Genomic DNA, 10,911 nt, shown 5'->3' on the forward strand with positions numbered 1-10,911 from the left:
CTTTCAGGTTCTGGATCAACTTCAACAAGAGTGCCCTTTTCCCTGTTCCTGCTCATATGAAAGAGAAGAAAACAAGAAAAGAAAGAGGAATCCTCTATGTCACAGTATAGAGATTCTTTTATGTTAGTAGAAGAAGATAGGGGTATAAGGAAGAAGAGGGAAGGATTCGGATTTTTGGATGAAGAAAGGTGAAGAGAAGTGTTAGTAATTAAATAATTAAATAGAAGAAGAGAGGAGAAGAGAAAATTCGAAAATAATTTTTGGAAAAGAGTTAGTGATTTTCGAAAATTAGAGATAAAATATAATTAAAATTAAAATTTAAAACAAAAAGAATTTTTGAAAAAGAGAGGGAGAATTTTCGAAAATTAGAGAGGGAAAAGTAGTTAGGTGGTTTTGAAAAAGATAAGAAACAAACAAAAAGTTAGTTAGTTGATTGAAAAAGATTTGAAGTCAAAATTTGAAAAAGATAAGAAGATAAGAAGTTAGATAAGATATTTTGAAATCAAATTTTGAAAAAGATAAAATTTTTGAAAAGGATAAGATAAAAGATAAAAAGATTTTTAAGAAAAAGATATTTTGAAAAAGATTTAATTTTTAAAAATTTCTTAACTAACAAGAAACTTCAAGATAGGATTCTAGAATTTAAAGATTGAACCTTTCTTAACAAGAAAGTAACAAACTTCAAATTTTTGAACCAATCACATTAATTGTTAGCTTAATTTTCGAAAATTAGATAAAAAGATAAGAAAAAGATTTTTGAAAATATTTTGAAAAATAATTTTTGAAATTTTCGAAAATTATAAAAAATGAAAAAGATATGATTTTTTAAAAAGATTTTGAAAAGATAAGATTTTTTAAAATTGAAATTTTGACTTGACTTGTAAGAAATAACTAATTTTGAAAATTTTTGACCAAGTCAACCCAAAATTTCGAAAATTTGGAGGAAAATAAGGAAAAGATATTTTTTTGATTTTTTGAATTTTTAATTATGAAAGAGAAAAACAACAAAAATATTCAATGCATGAAATTTTTAGATCAAAACAATGAATGCATGCAAGAATGCTATGAATGTCAAGATGAACACCAAGAACACTTTGAAGATCATGATGAACATCAAGAACATAATTTTAAAAAAATTTTTTTTGATGCAAAGAAAACATGCAAGACACCAAACTTAGAAATCTTTAATGCATGAAAAATATGAATGCAAAAATGCACATGAAAAACAAGAAAAGACACAAAACAAGAAATCATCAAGATCAAACAAGAAGACTTGTCAAGAACAACTTGAAGATCATGAAGAACACTATGAATGCATGGATTTTTCGAAAATTGCAAGAAAAAATTTTTAAAAGCATGCAATTGACACCAAACTTAAAAATTAACACAAGACTCAAACAAGAAACACAAAATATTTTTGATTTTTATGATTTTATGATTTTTTTGTATTTTTATTAATTTTTTTCGAAAAACATTTTTGGAAAAACGAAAAATAAAAGAAAAATTTTTGAAAAAGATTTTTGAAAAGAAAATTACCTAATCTGAGCAACAAGATGAACCGTCAGTTGTCCATACTCGAACAATCCCCGGCAACGGCGCCAAAAACTTGGTGGACGAAATTGTGATTTCTATCTTTTTGAGCTTTAGCATATATTGACTCTTAGAGCACTGTTTATTCTCACAACTCCGTTCAACTAACCAGCAAGTGTACTGGGTCGTCCAAGTAATAAACCTTACGTGAGTAAGGGTCGAATCCACAGAGATTGTTGGTATGAAGCAAGCTATGGTCACCTTGTAAGTCTCAGTCAGGCAGATTAAATTGGTTTATGATTTTTTGGAATAATTAATAAAAAGGAATAATAAAAGGGATAGAATACTTATGCAGATTCATTGGTGGGAATTTCAGATAAGCGGATGGAGATGCTGTAGAGCCCAAGGACGCCTGCTCTCCTATTGCTTCTACTCAATCCTTCTTACTCCTTTCCATGGCAAGCTTTGTATAGGGGTTCACCATCAACTGTGGCTACTTTCTTCCTCTCGGGGAAATATCCTGTGCGGCTGTCACTCGCACAGCTAACCAGTCTGGAGGCATCACCCATGGCTGATGGCTACATCCCATCCTCGCAGTGAAAACTAATGCTCACGCACTCTGTCACAGTACGGCTAATCACCGGTTGGTTCCCTCCCCTACTGGAATAGAATCCCTCTTTTGCGTCTGTCACTAACGCCCAGCAGGTTACAGGTTTGAAGCACGTCACAGTCATTCATTAACGGAATCCTACTTGGAATACCACAGACAAGGTGAGACTTTCCGGATTCTCAGGATCCTACTCGGAATACCACAGACAAGGTTAGACTTTCCGGATCCTCATAAATGCCGCCATCTATCTAGCTTATACCACGAAGATTCTGTTGGAGAATCTAAGAGATACGCATTCAAGCTCTGTTGCATGTAGAACGGAAGTGGTTGTCAATCACGCGCGTTCATAAGTGAGAATGATAATGAGGGTAATCTAACTCATTACATTCATCATGTTCTTGGGTACGAATGAATATCTTGGAATAAGAATAAGAGAGATTTGAATAAAAGAAGATAGAATTTCATTAATACTTGAGGTACAGCAGAGCTCCACACCCTTAATCTATGGTGTGCAGAAACTCCACCGTTGAAAATACATAAGCAAAAGGTTCAGGCATGGCCGAATGGCCAGCCCCCAAAACGTGATCACAGGATTCCAAATACAATCCAGGATGTCTAATACAATAGATAAATGTCCTATTTATACTAGACTAGCTACTAGGGTTTACATGAGTAAGTATTTGATGCATAAATCCACTTCCGGGGCCCACTTGGTGTATGCTTGGGCTGAGCTTGATCAATCCACGAGTAAAGGCATTTCTTGGCGTCAAACTCCAGGTTATGATGTGTTTTGGGCGTTCAACTCCGGATAATGACGTTTTTCTGGCGTTTAACTCCAGACAGCAGCATGTACTTGGCGTTCAACGCCAAGTTACGTCGTCATTCTTCGAATAAAGTATGGACTATTATATATTGCTGGAAAGCCCTGGATGTCTACTTTCCAACGCCGTTGAGAGCGCGCCAATTGGAGTTCTGTAGCTCCAGAAAATCCATTTAGAGTGCAGGGAGGTCAGATTCCAACAGCATCAGCAGTCCTTTTGTCAGCCTTCTTCAGAGTTCTGCTCAAATCCCTCAATTTCAGTCAGAATTTACCTGAAATCATAGAAAAACACACAAACTCATAGTAAAGTCCAGAAATGTGAATTTATCATAAAAACTAATGAAAACATCCCTAAAAGTAGCTTAAACTTACTAAAAACTATATAAAAACAATGCCAAAAAGCGTATAAATTATCCGCTCATCATCTGGCAACTGTGTCAATAAGCTCTTGAGCTTCTTCAATTGTTTTTCTCATATGTATAGATCCACCCGCTGAGTGGTCTAGAGAAATCTGAGCTTTTTCTGTAAGCCCATAGTAAAAGATGTCTAATTGCACCCATTCTGAAAACATTTCAGAGGGGCATTTTCTTAGCATCTCTCTGTATCTCTCCCAGGCATCATAAAGGGATTCATTATCTCCTTGTTTGAAGCCTTGGATGCTTAGCCTTAGCTGTGTCATCCGTTTTGGAGGGAAATAATGATTCAGGAATTTTTCTGACAGCTGTTTCCATGTTTTTATGCTGTTCTTAGGCTGGTTATTTAACCACCTCTTAGCTTGATCTTTTACAGCAAATGGAAACAGTAATAATCTGTAGACATCCTGATCTACTTCCTTATCATGTACTGTGTCAGCAAATTGTAAAAATTGTGCCAGAAACTCTGTAGGCTCTTCATGTGGAAGACCAGAATACTGGCAGTTTTGCTGCACCATGATAATGAGCTGAGGATTCAACTCAAAGCTACTAACTCCAATGGAGGGTATACAGATACTACCCCCATATGAAGCAGTAGTGGGGTTAGCATATGACCCCAGAGTCCTCCTGGACTGATCATTCCCATTTAATTCCATAATGGAATAAAAGAGATGATATGTATGTTGCTATTATAAAAATTTATATATATATATATATATATATATATTTTAAAAAATAAAATAAAAACGAAACAAAAAGAAGAAATTGAAAATATTTTGAAATTGAAATCTGAATTTTTATAGAAAATTTTCGAAAATATAGTTTAAAATTAGTTAGAAAAGATATATTTTTTTTGAATTTTGAATTTTATGATGAAAGAGAAAAACACACAAAAGACACAAGACTTAAAATTTTTAGATCCAATGCTCCTTATTTTCGAAAATTTTTGGAGGGAAAACACCAAGGAACACCAAACTTAAAAATTTTAAGATCAGAGCACAAGAAAGACTCAAGAACACCTTGAAGATTCACAAGAACACCAAGAACAAAAGAAAGAACACCAAACTTAAAATTTTTAGAAAACCAAGACAAATTTTCGAAAATTATATCAAAATTAACAAGAAAACACCAAACTTAAAGTCTGGCACAGATTAAATCAAGAAAAATTATTTTTGAAAAAGATTTTCAAAAGAACTGGTGCCCAATTGCCAAGAACATAAGCCAACGCTATAACCAACTGAGTTAAAAATGTAATGTATTTTAAAGATGTATTATTTTTGTGGATAAAAGTATAATTTTTGAAAGTTAATGTTTTGAAAAAGCACAAGAAAAATAAGAAAAGACACAAAACAAGAAAAACTCAAGATCAAACAAGAAAAATAACCAAGAACAACTTGAAGATCAATGAAGAACAAAGAGCACAAGTTCGAAAATTTAAAGAAAAATATCAAATATGCACTTAACACCAAACTTAGAATAAGACACTAAATTCACGAAAAATTAACAATTAATTAAGAAAAATAATTTTTTTTTGAAAAGAAATTTTTGAAAAGAAATTATCCTATCAGAATTTAATGACTCTATAAAGATAAATTATTCCTGATCTAAGAAATAAAATATGCCTTCAATTGTTCAAACTCAATAATCCCCGGCAACGGCGCCAAAAACTTGGTGCACGAATTTGTAATCCGCACAACTAACCAGCAAGTGCACTGGGTCGTCCAAGTAATACCTTACGTGAGTAAGGGTCGAATCCCACGGAGATTGTTGGATTGAAGCAAGCTATGTTTATTTTATTTGTCTTAGTCAGGATACCAATAGGATTCTTTAGCCTCGTATTTTAATTAAGAAAAGGGCATAAAATAAATAGTTATTACTGTAATAATGGAGAATAAAAGCGTTACTTGTTGTGCAGTAATGAGGAATATGTTGGAGTTTTGGAGATGCTTTGTCCTTTGACTTCAACTCTTCCTTGAAATCCTTCAATACACGCAAGGCTCCTTCCATGGCAAGCTCTATGTAGGGTGTCACCGTTGTCAGTGGCTACTTCCCATCCTCTCAGTGAAAACATTCCTATGCTCTGTCACAGCACGGCTAATCATCTGTCGGTTCTCAATCAGGTTGGAATAGAATCCATTGATTCTTTTGCGTCTGTCACTAACGCCCAACCTTCAGGAGTTTGAAGCACGTCACAGTCATCCAATCCCAGAATCCTACTCGAAATACCACAGACAAGGTTTAGACTTTCCGGATTCTCATGAATGCCGCCATCAATCCAGCTTATACCACGAAGATTCTGATTAAGGAATCTAAGAGATATTCATTCAATCTGATGTAGAACGGAGGTGGTTGTCAGGCACACGTTCATGGATTGAGGAAGGTGATGAGTGTCACGGATCATCACCTTCTTCATAATTAAGCGCGAATAAACATCTTAGATAAGAACAAGCGTGTTTGAATGGAAAACAAAGGAATTGTATTAAATCATCGAGATGCTGCAGAGCTCCTCACCCCCAACAATGGAGTTTAGAGACTCATGCCGTCCAAAAGTATGTAATTCAGATCTGAAAATGTCATGAGGTACAAGATAAGTCTCTAAAAGTTGTTTAAATAGTAAACTAGTAACCTAGGTTTACAGAAAATGAGTAAACTAAGATAATTGGTGCAGAAATCCACTTCTGGGGCCCACTTGGTGTGTGCTGGGGCTGAGACTAAAGCTATCCACGAGTAGAGGCCTTTCTTGGAGTTAAACTCCAAGTTATGACGTGTTTTGGGCGTTCAACTCCGGATTATGACGTTTTTCTGGCGTTTAACTCCAGACAGCAGCATGAACTTGGCGTTCAACGCCAAGTTACGTCATCTATCTTCGCGCAAAGTATGGACTATTATATATTGCTGGAAAGCCCTGGATGTCTACTTTCCAACGCCGTTGAGAGCGCGCCAATTGAACTCCTGTAGCTCCAAAAAATCCATTCCAAGTGCAGGGAGGTCAGGATCCAACAGCATCAGCAGTCCTTTTTCAGCCTAAGTCAGATTTTTGCTCAACTCCCTCAATTTCAGCCAGAAAATACCTGAAATCACAGAAAAATACACACACTCATAGTAAAGTCCAGAAATATGATTTTTGCCTAAAAACTAATAATATTCTACTAAAAACTAATTAAAACATACTAAAATCTACATGAAATTACCCCCAAAAAGCGTATAAAATATCCGCTCATCAGTCTACCTCCGAAACTAGTCATTCTAGTTTGTTTACCTACTTTTTACTTACTCTTTCATATCCTTAATTTGTCCAGAGTTAACATTGGATTATTTTTATAGTTCATTAATACAAGACTATTTTTATTTTTAATTAATCTCTTTGATTACTGTTTATCATGTCTCTTTTTATTTCCCCTCTTAATTTTGTGAAGTCTACATTTATGATAATGGAGTAGTTTCCCAACTTGATTGGGAGTTGATTAAAAGGAGAACCTTGAGTTGGAATACTCAAGAGTTCAATTGTAATTAGTTTGTTGTTGGTTGGCTTGTTAGTCACTAACTCTAATCCATCCCAAGGGAGAGGATTAGGACTTATGAATAGAAGTTGACTTTTAACTTGACTTTTCCTCACTCGTTGAGGGTTAACTAAGTAGAAACAACTACTAATTATTAATTGATTTTGAGAAAATTCCAACAAGGATAGAACTTCCGATTAATCTTCTCCCGGTCAAAATTTTTATTTAAATTACATAAATTCTCTAATTTAATTTCCTGTTTATCAAACTCAAAACCATTTTGGAAAACCTCTGATTAGTAAAATAGCACATCTTCCTGCAACTTGTTGGGAGACGACCTGGGACTCATACTCCCAGTATTTTATTTATAAAATTTGTGACAACTCTTTTCTAAATTGACAAGTGGATTTTTGCTGGTTAAGAGCTGTACTTGCAACGCCATTTTTCTTAATAATTCTTAATTTGCCAATTTCTGCCACGTCAGCCTTCTTGCTCTCAAGACCTCCACCAGGCGTGTATCTTCCTCCGTCGGGCATGCATCTTCCTTTGCCAGGCGTATAATCCTTCCGCCGAACATGCCTTCCCTTTTCTCTATTTTTTACTAGACTAAATGATTATGCATACATGCAGAAACATAATGTTGTGATGTAATAAAGAAAAAATGTTCTAGAAAGAAGAGAAAATTGAAAACTAACCAATAATTGGGTTGCCTCCCAACAACCACTTTTTTATTGCTACTAGCTTGACGTTAACTCTTCTAAATTAGGTTTCAGATTGTCTCTCATCTCTCTTCAACACTAGGTATCTTATTTAGGTCTTTGTGGCTTTCTTTCCTCAAGTTGTTGGCTATAATTGCTATTGTTGCTAATACCTTTTCAGACGTCCTCTTCAATAGTGAACTTTTTACTAATGTTTCAATTATTATTTTTGAGGTTTGAGAGACTCCGTCAAAAAAGAAGTAGATCACCATCCAATCAAATATGATATGATGTGGACATTTGATGCATTTGCATCTTTAGTATTTTTCTCTTAGAATTACATTCAATAAACTAAGAATTATTGCAAGATAAGTAACGATTTCATGATTAATTGAGAAAAACTTTAAGTTAGTATGTATTCATTAGTTACAGGAGAATTTTAAAGAGAATTGGCAAAGATTAAAGAAAAAAGGGCTAGGAATCACTGTAAGCAAGAAGGAGAAGCAACTCAGAGAGCTCTCTGGACCAAACAGAGAGCTCCCTAGACACAAAGTGTTGAAATCAAGCTTAGCCATGCAACGTGGAGAGACAACGTAGGGAGAGCAACGTGCCATGCCAAACTAACCATGCCCTCCTAGGGGCACTAGATCCCCTCAAGTGAGACGTGAGAATAAGAGCGGGGCACTTGAAGGTCAAAACAGAAAGCAAAGCGTGAAAAGAGTCATAGCCATCCAACATGAGAGCATTGGCGTGCCACGCCAAAATGAAAGTCGTACGTACATATCTTTGGTGAAGAGGATTGGTGCACGAAATTGTGATCATCAAGAATGACGCCAAAAACTTGGTAGCGCTCTCAAACGTGAATCACACATTGTCACAACTTCGCATAACTAACCAGCAAGTGCACTGGGTCATCCAAGTAATAAACCTTACGTGAGTAAGGGTCGATCCCACGGAGATTGTTGGTATGAAGCAAGCTATGGTCATCTTGTAAATCTCAGTTAGGCAGATTGAAATGGTTATAAAGGTTTCAAAATTAATAATAAATAAAACATAGAATAAGATAGAGATACTTATGTAAATCATTGGTAGGAATTTCAGATAAGTGTATGGAGATGCTGTGTTCCTTCTGAATCTCTGCTTTCCTGCTGCTTTCATCCAATCCTTCATACTCCTTTCCATGGCAAGCTGTACGTAAGGCATCACCGTTGTCAATGGCTACTTCCCATCCTCTCAGTGAAAATGGTCCAAATGCTCTTGTCACAGCACGACTAATCATCTGTCGGTTCTCGATCATGTCGGAATAGAATCCATTGATTCTTTTGCGTCTGTCACTACGCCCAACAATCGTGAGTTTGAAGCTCGTCACAGTCATTCAATCCCTGAATCCTACCCGGAATACCACAGACAAAGTTTAGACTTTCCGGACTCTCAAGAAAGGCCGCCAAAGGGTTCTATCTTATACCACGAAGATCTTGATTAAGGAATCCAAGAGATACACGCTCGGTCTAAGGTAGAACGGAAGTGGTTGTCAGTCAAGCGTTCATAGGTGAGAATGATGATGAGTATCAAGGATCATCACATTCATCATATTGAATTGCAATGAATATCTTAGAACAGGAATAAGCTTAATTGAATAGAAAATAGTAGTAATTGCATTGAAACTCGAGGTACAGCAGAGCTCCACACCCTTAATCTATGGTGTGTAGAAACTCCACCGTTGAAAATACGTAAGTGATGGTCCAGGCATGGCCGAATGGCCAGCCCCCATAAACGTGATCAAAGGATCATAAGGTAATCCAATAATAATCCAAAGATGTCTAATACAATAGTAAAATGTCCTATTTATACTAGACTAGTTACTAGGGTTTACAGAAATAAGTGATTGATACAAAAATCCACTTCTGGGGCCCACTTGGTATGTGCTTGGGCTGAGCTTGAGCTTTACACGTGCAGAGGCTTCTCTTGGAGTTAAACGCCAAGTTGTAACGTGTTTTTGGCATTTAACTTTGGTTTATGACGTGTTTCTGGCGTTTTACTCTAGAATGCAGCATGGAACTGGCATTGAACGCCAGTTTGCATCATCTAAACTCGAACAAAGTATGGACCATTATATATTGCTGGAAAGCTCTGGATGTCTAGTTTCCAACGCCATTAAGAGCGTGCCATTTGGAGTTCTGCAGCTCTAGAAAATCTATTTCAAGTGCAGAGAGGTCAGAATCCAACAGCATCAGCAGTCCTTTATCAGCCTCCTATCAGATTTTTGCTCAGATCCCTTAATTTCAGCCAGAAAATACCTGAAATCCCAGAAAAACACACAAACTCATAGTAAAGTCCAGAAATGTGATTTTTTCATAAAAACTAATGAAAACATCCCTAAAAGTAACTAGATCCTACTAAAAACTACCTAAAAGCAATGCCAAAAATTGTATAAATTATCCGCTCATCACAAAACCAAACTTAAATTGTTGCTTGTCCCCAAGCAACTGAAAATCAAATAGGATAAAAAGAAGAGAATATGCTATAAATCTCAAAATATCAATGAATATTAGTTCTAATTAGATGAGCAGGACTTGTAGCTTTTTGCTTCTGAACAGTTTTGGCATCTCACTTTATCCTTTGAAGTTTAGAATGATTGGCATCTATAGGAATTTATAGTTCAAATAGTGTTATTAATTCTCCTAGTTAAGTATGTTGATTCTTGAACAAGCTACTTTTATGAGTCTTGGCCGTGGCCCTAAGCACTTTGTTTTCCAGTATTACCACCGGATACATAAATGCCATAGACACATGACTGGGTGAACCTTTTCAGATTGTGACTCAGCTTTGCTAAAGTCCCCAGTTAGAGGTGTCCAGAGCTCTTAAGCATACTCTTTTTCCTTTGGATCACGACTTTAACCACTCAGTCTCAAGCTTTTCACTTGGACCTGCATGCCACAAGCACATGGTTAGGGACAGCTTGATTTAGCCGCTTAGGCCTGGATTTATTTCCTTGGGCCCTCCTATCCACTGATGCTCAAAGCCTTGGATCCTTTTTACCCTTGCCTTTTGGTTTTAAGGGCTATTGGCTTTTTCTGCTTGCTTTTTCTTTTTCTTTTATTTTTTTCATCACTTTTTTTTCGTAAGCTTTTGTTCTTCACTGCTTTTTCTTGCTTCAAGAATCAATTTGATGATTTTTCAGATCATCAACAACATTTCTCTTTTTCATCATTCTTTCAAGAGCCAACAATTTTAACATTCATAAACAACAAGATAAAAAATATGCACTATTCAAGCATTCATTCAGAAAATAAAAAGTATTGTCACCACATCAATATAATTAGACTAATTTCAAGGATGA

The sequence above is a fragment of the Arachis hypogaea genome, chromosome 6 (genome assembly GCF_003086295.3).
Source record: "Arachis hypogaea cultivar Tifrunner chromosome 6, arahy.Tifrunner.gnm2.J5K5, whole genome shotgun sequence".
NCBI lineage: Eukaryota > Viridiplantae > Streptophyta > Magnoliopsida > Fabales > Fabaceae > Arachis > Arachis hypogaea.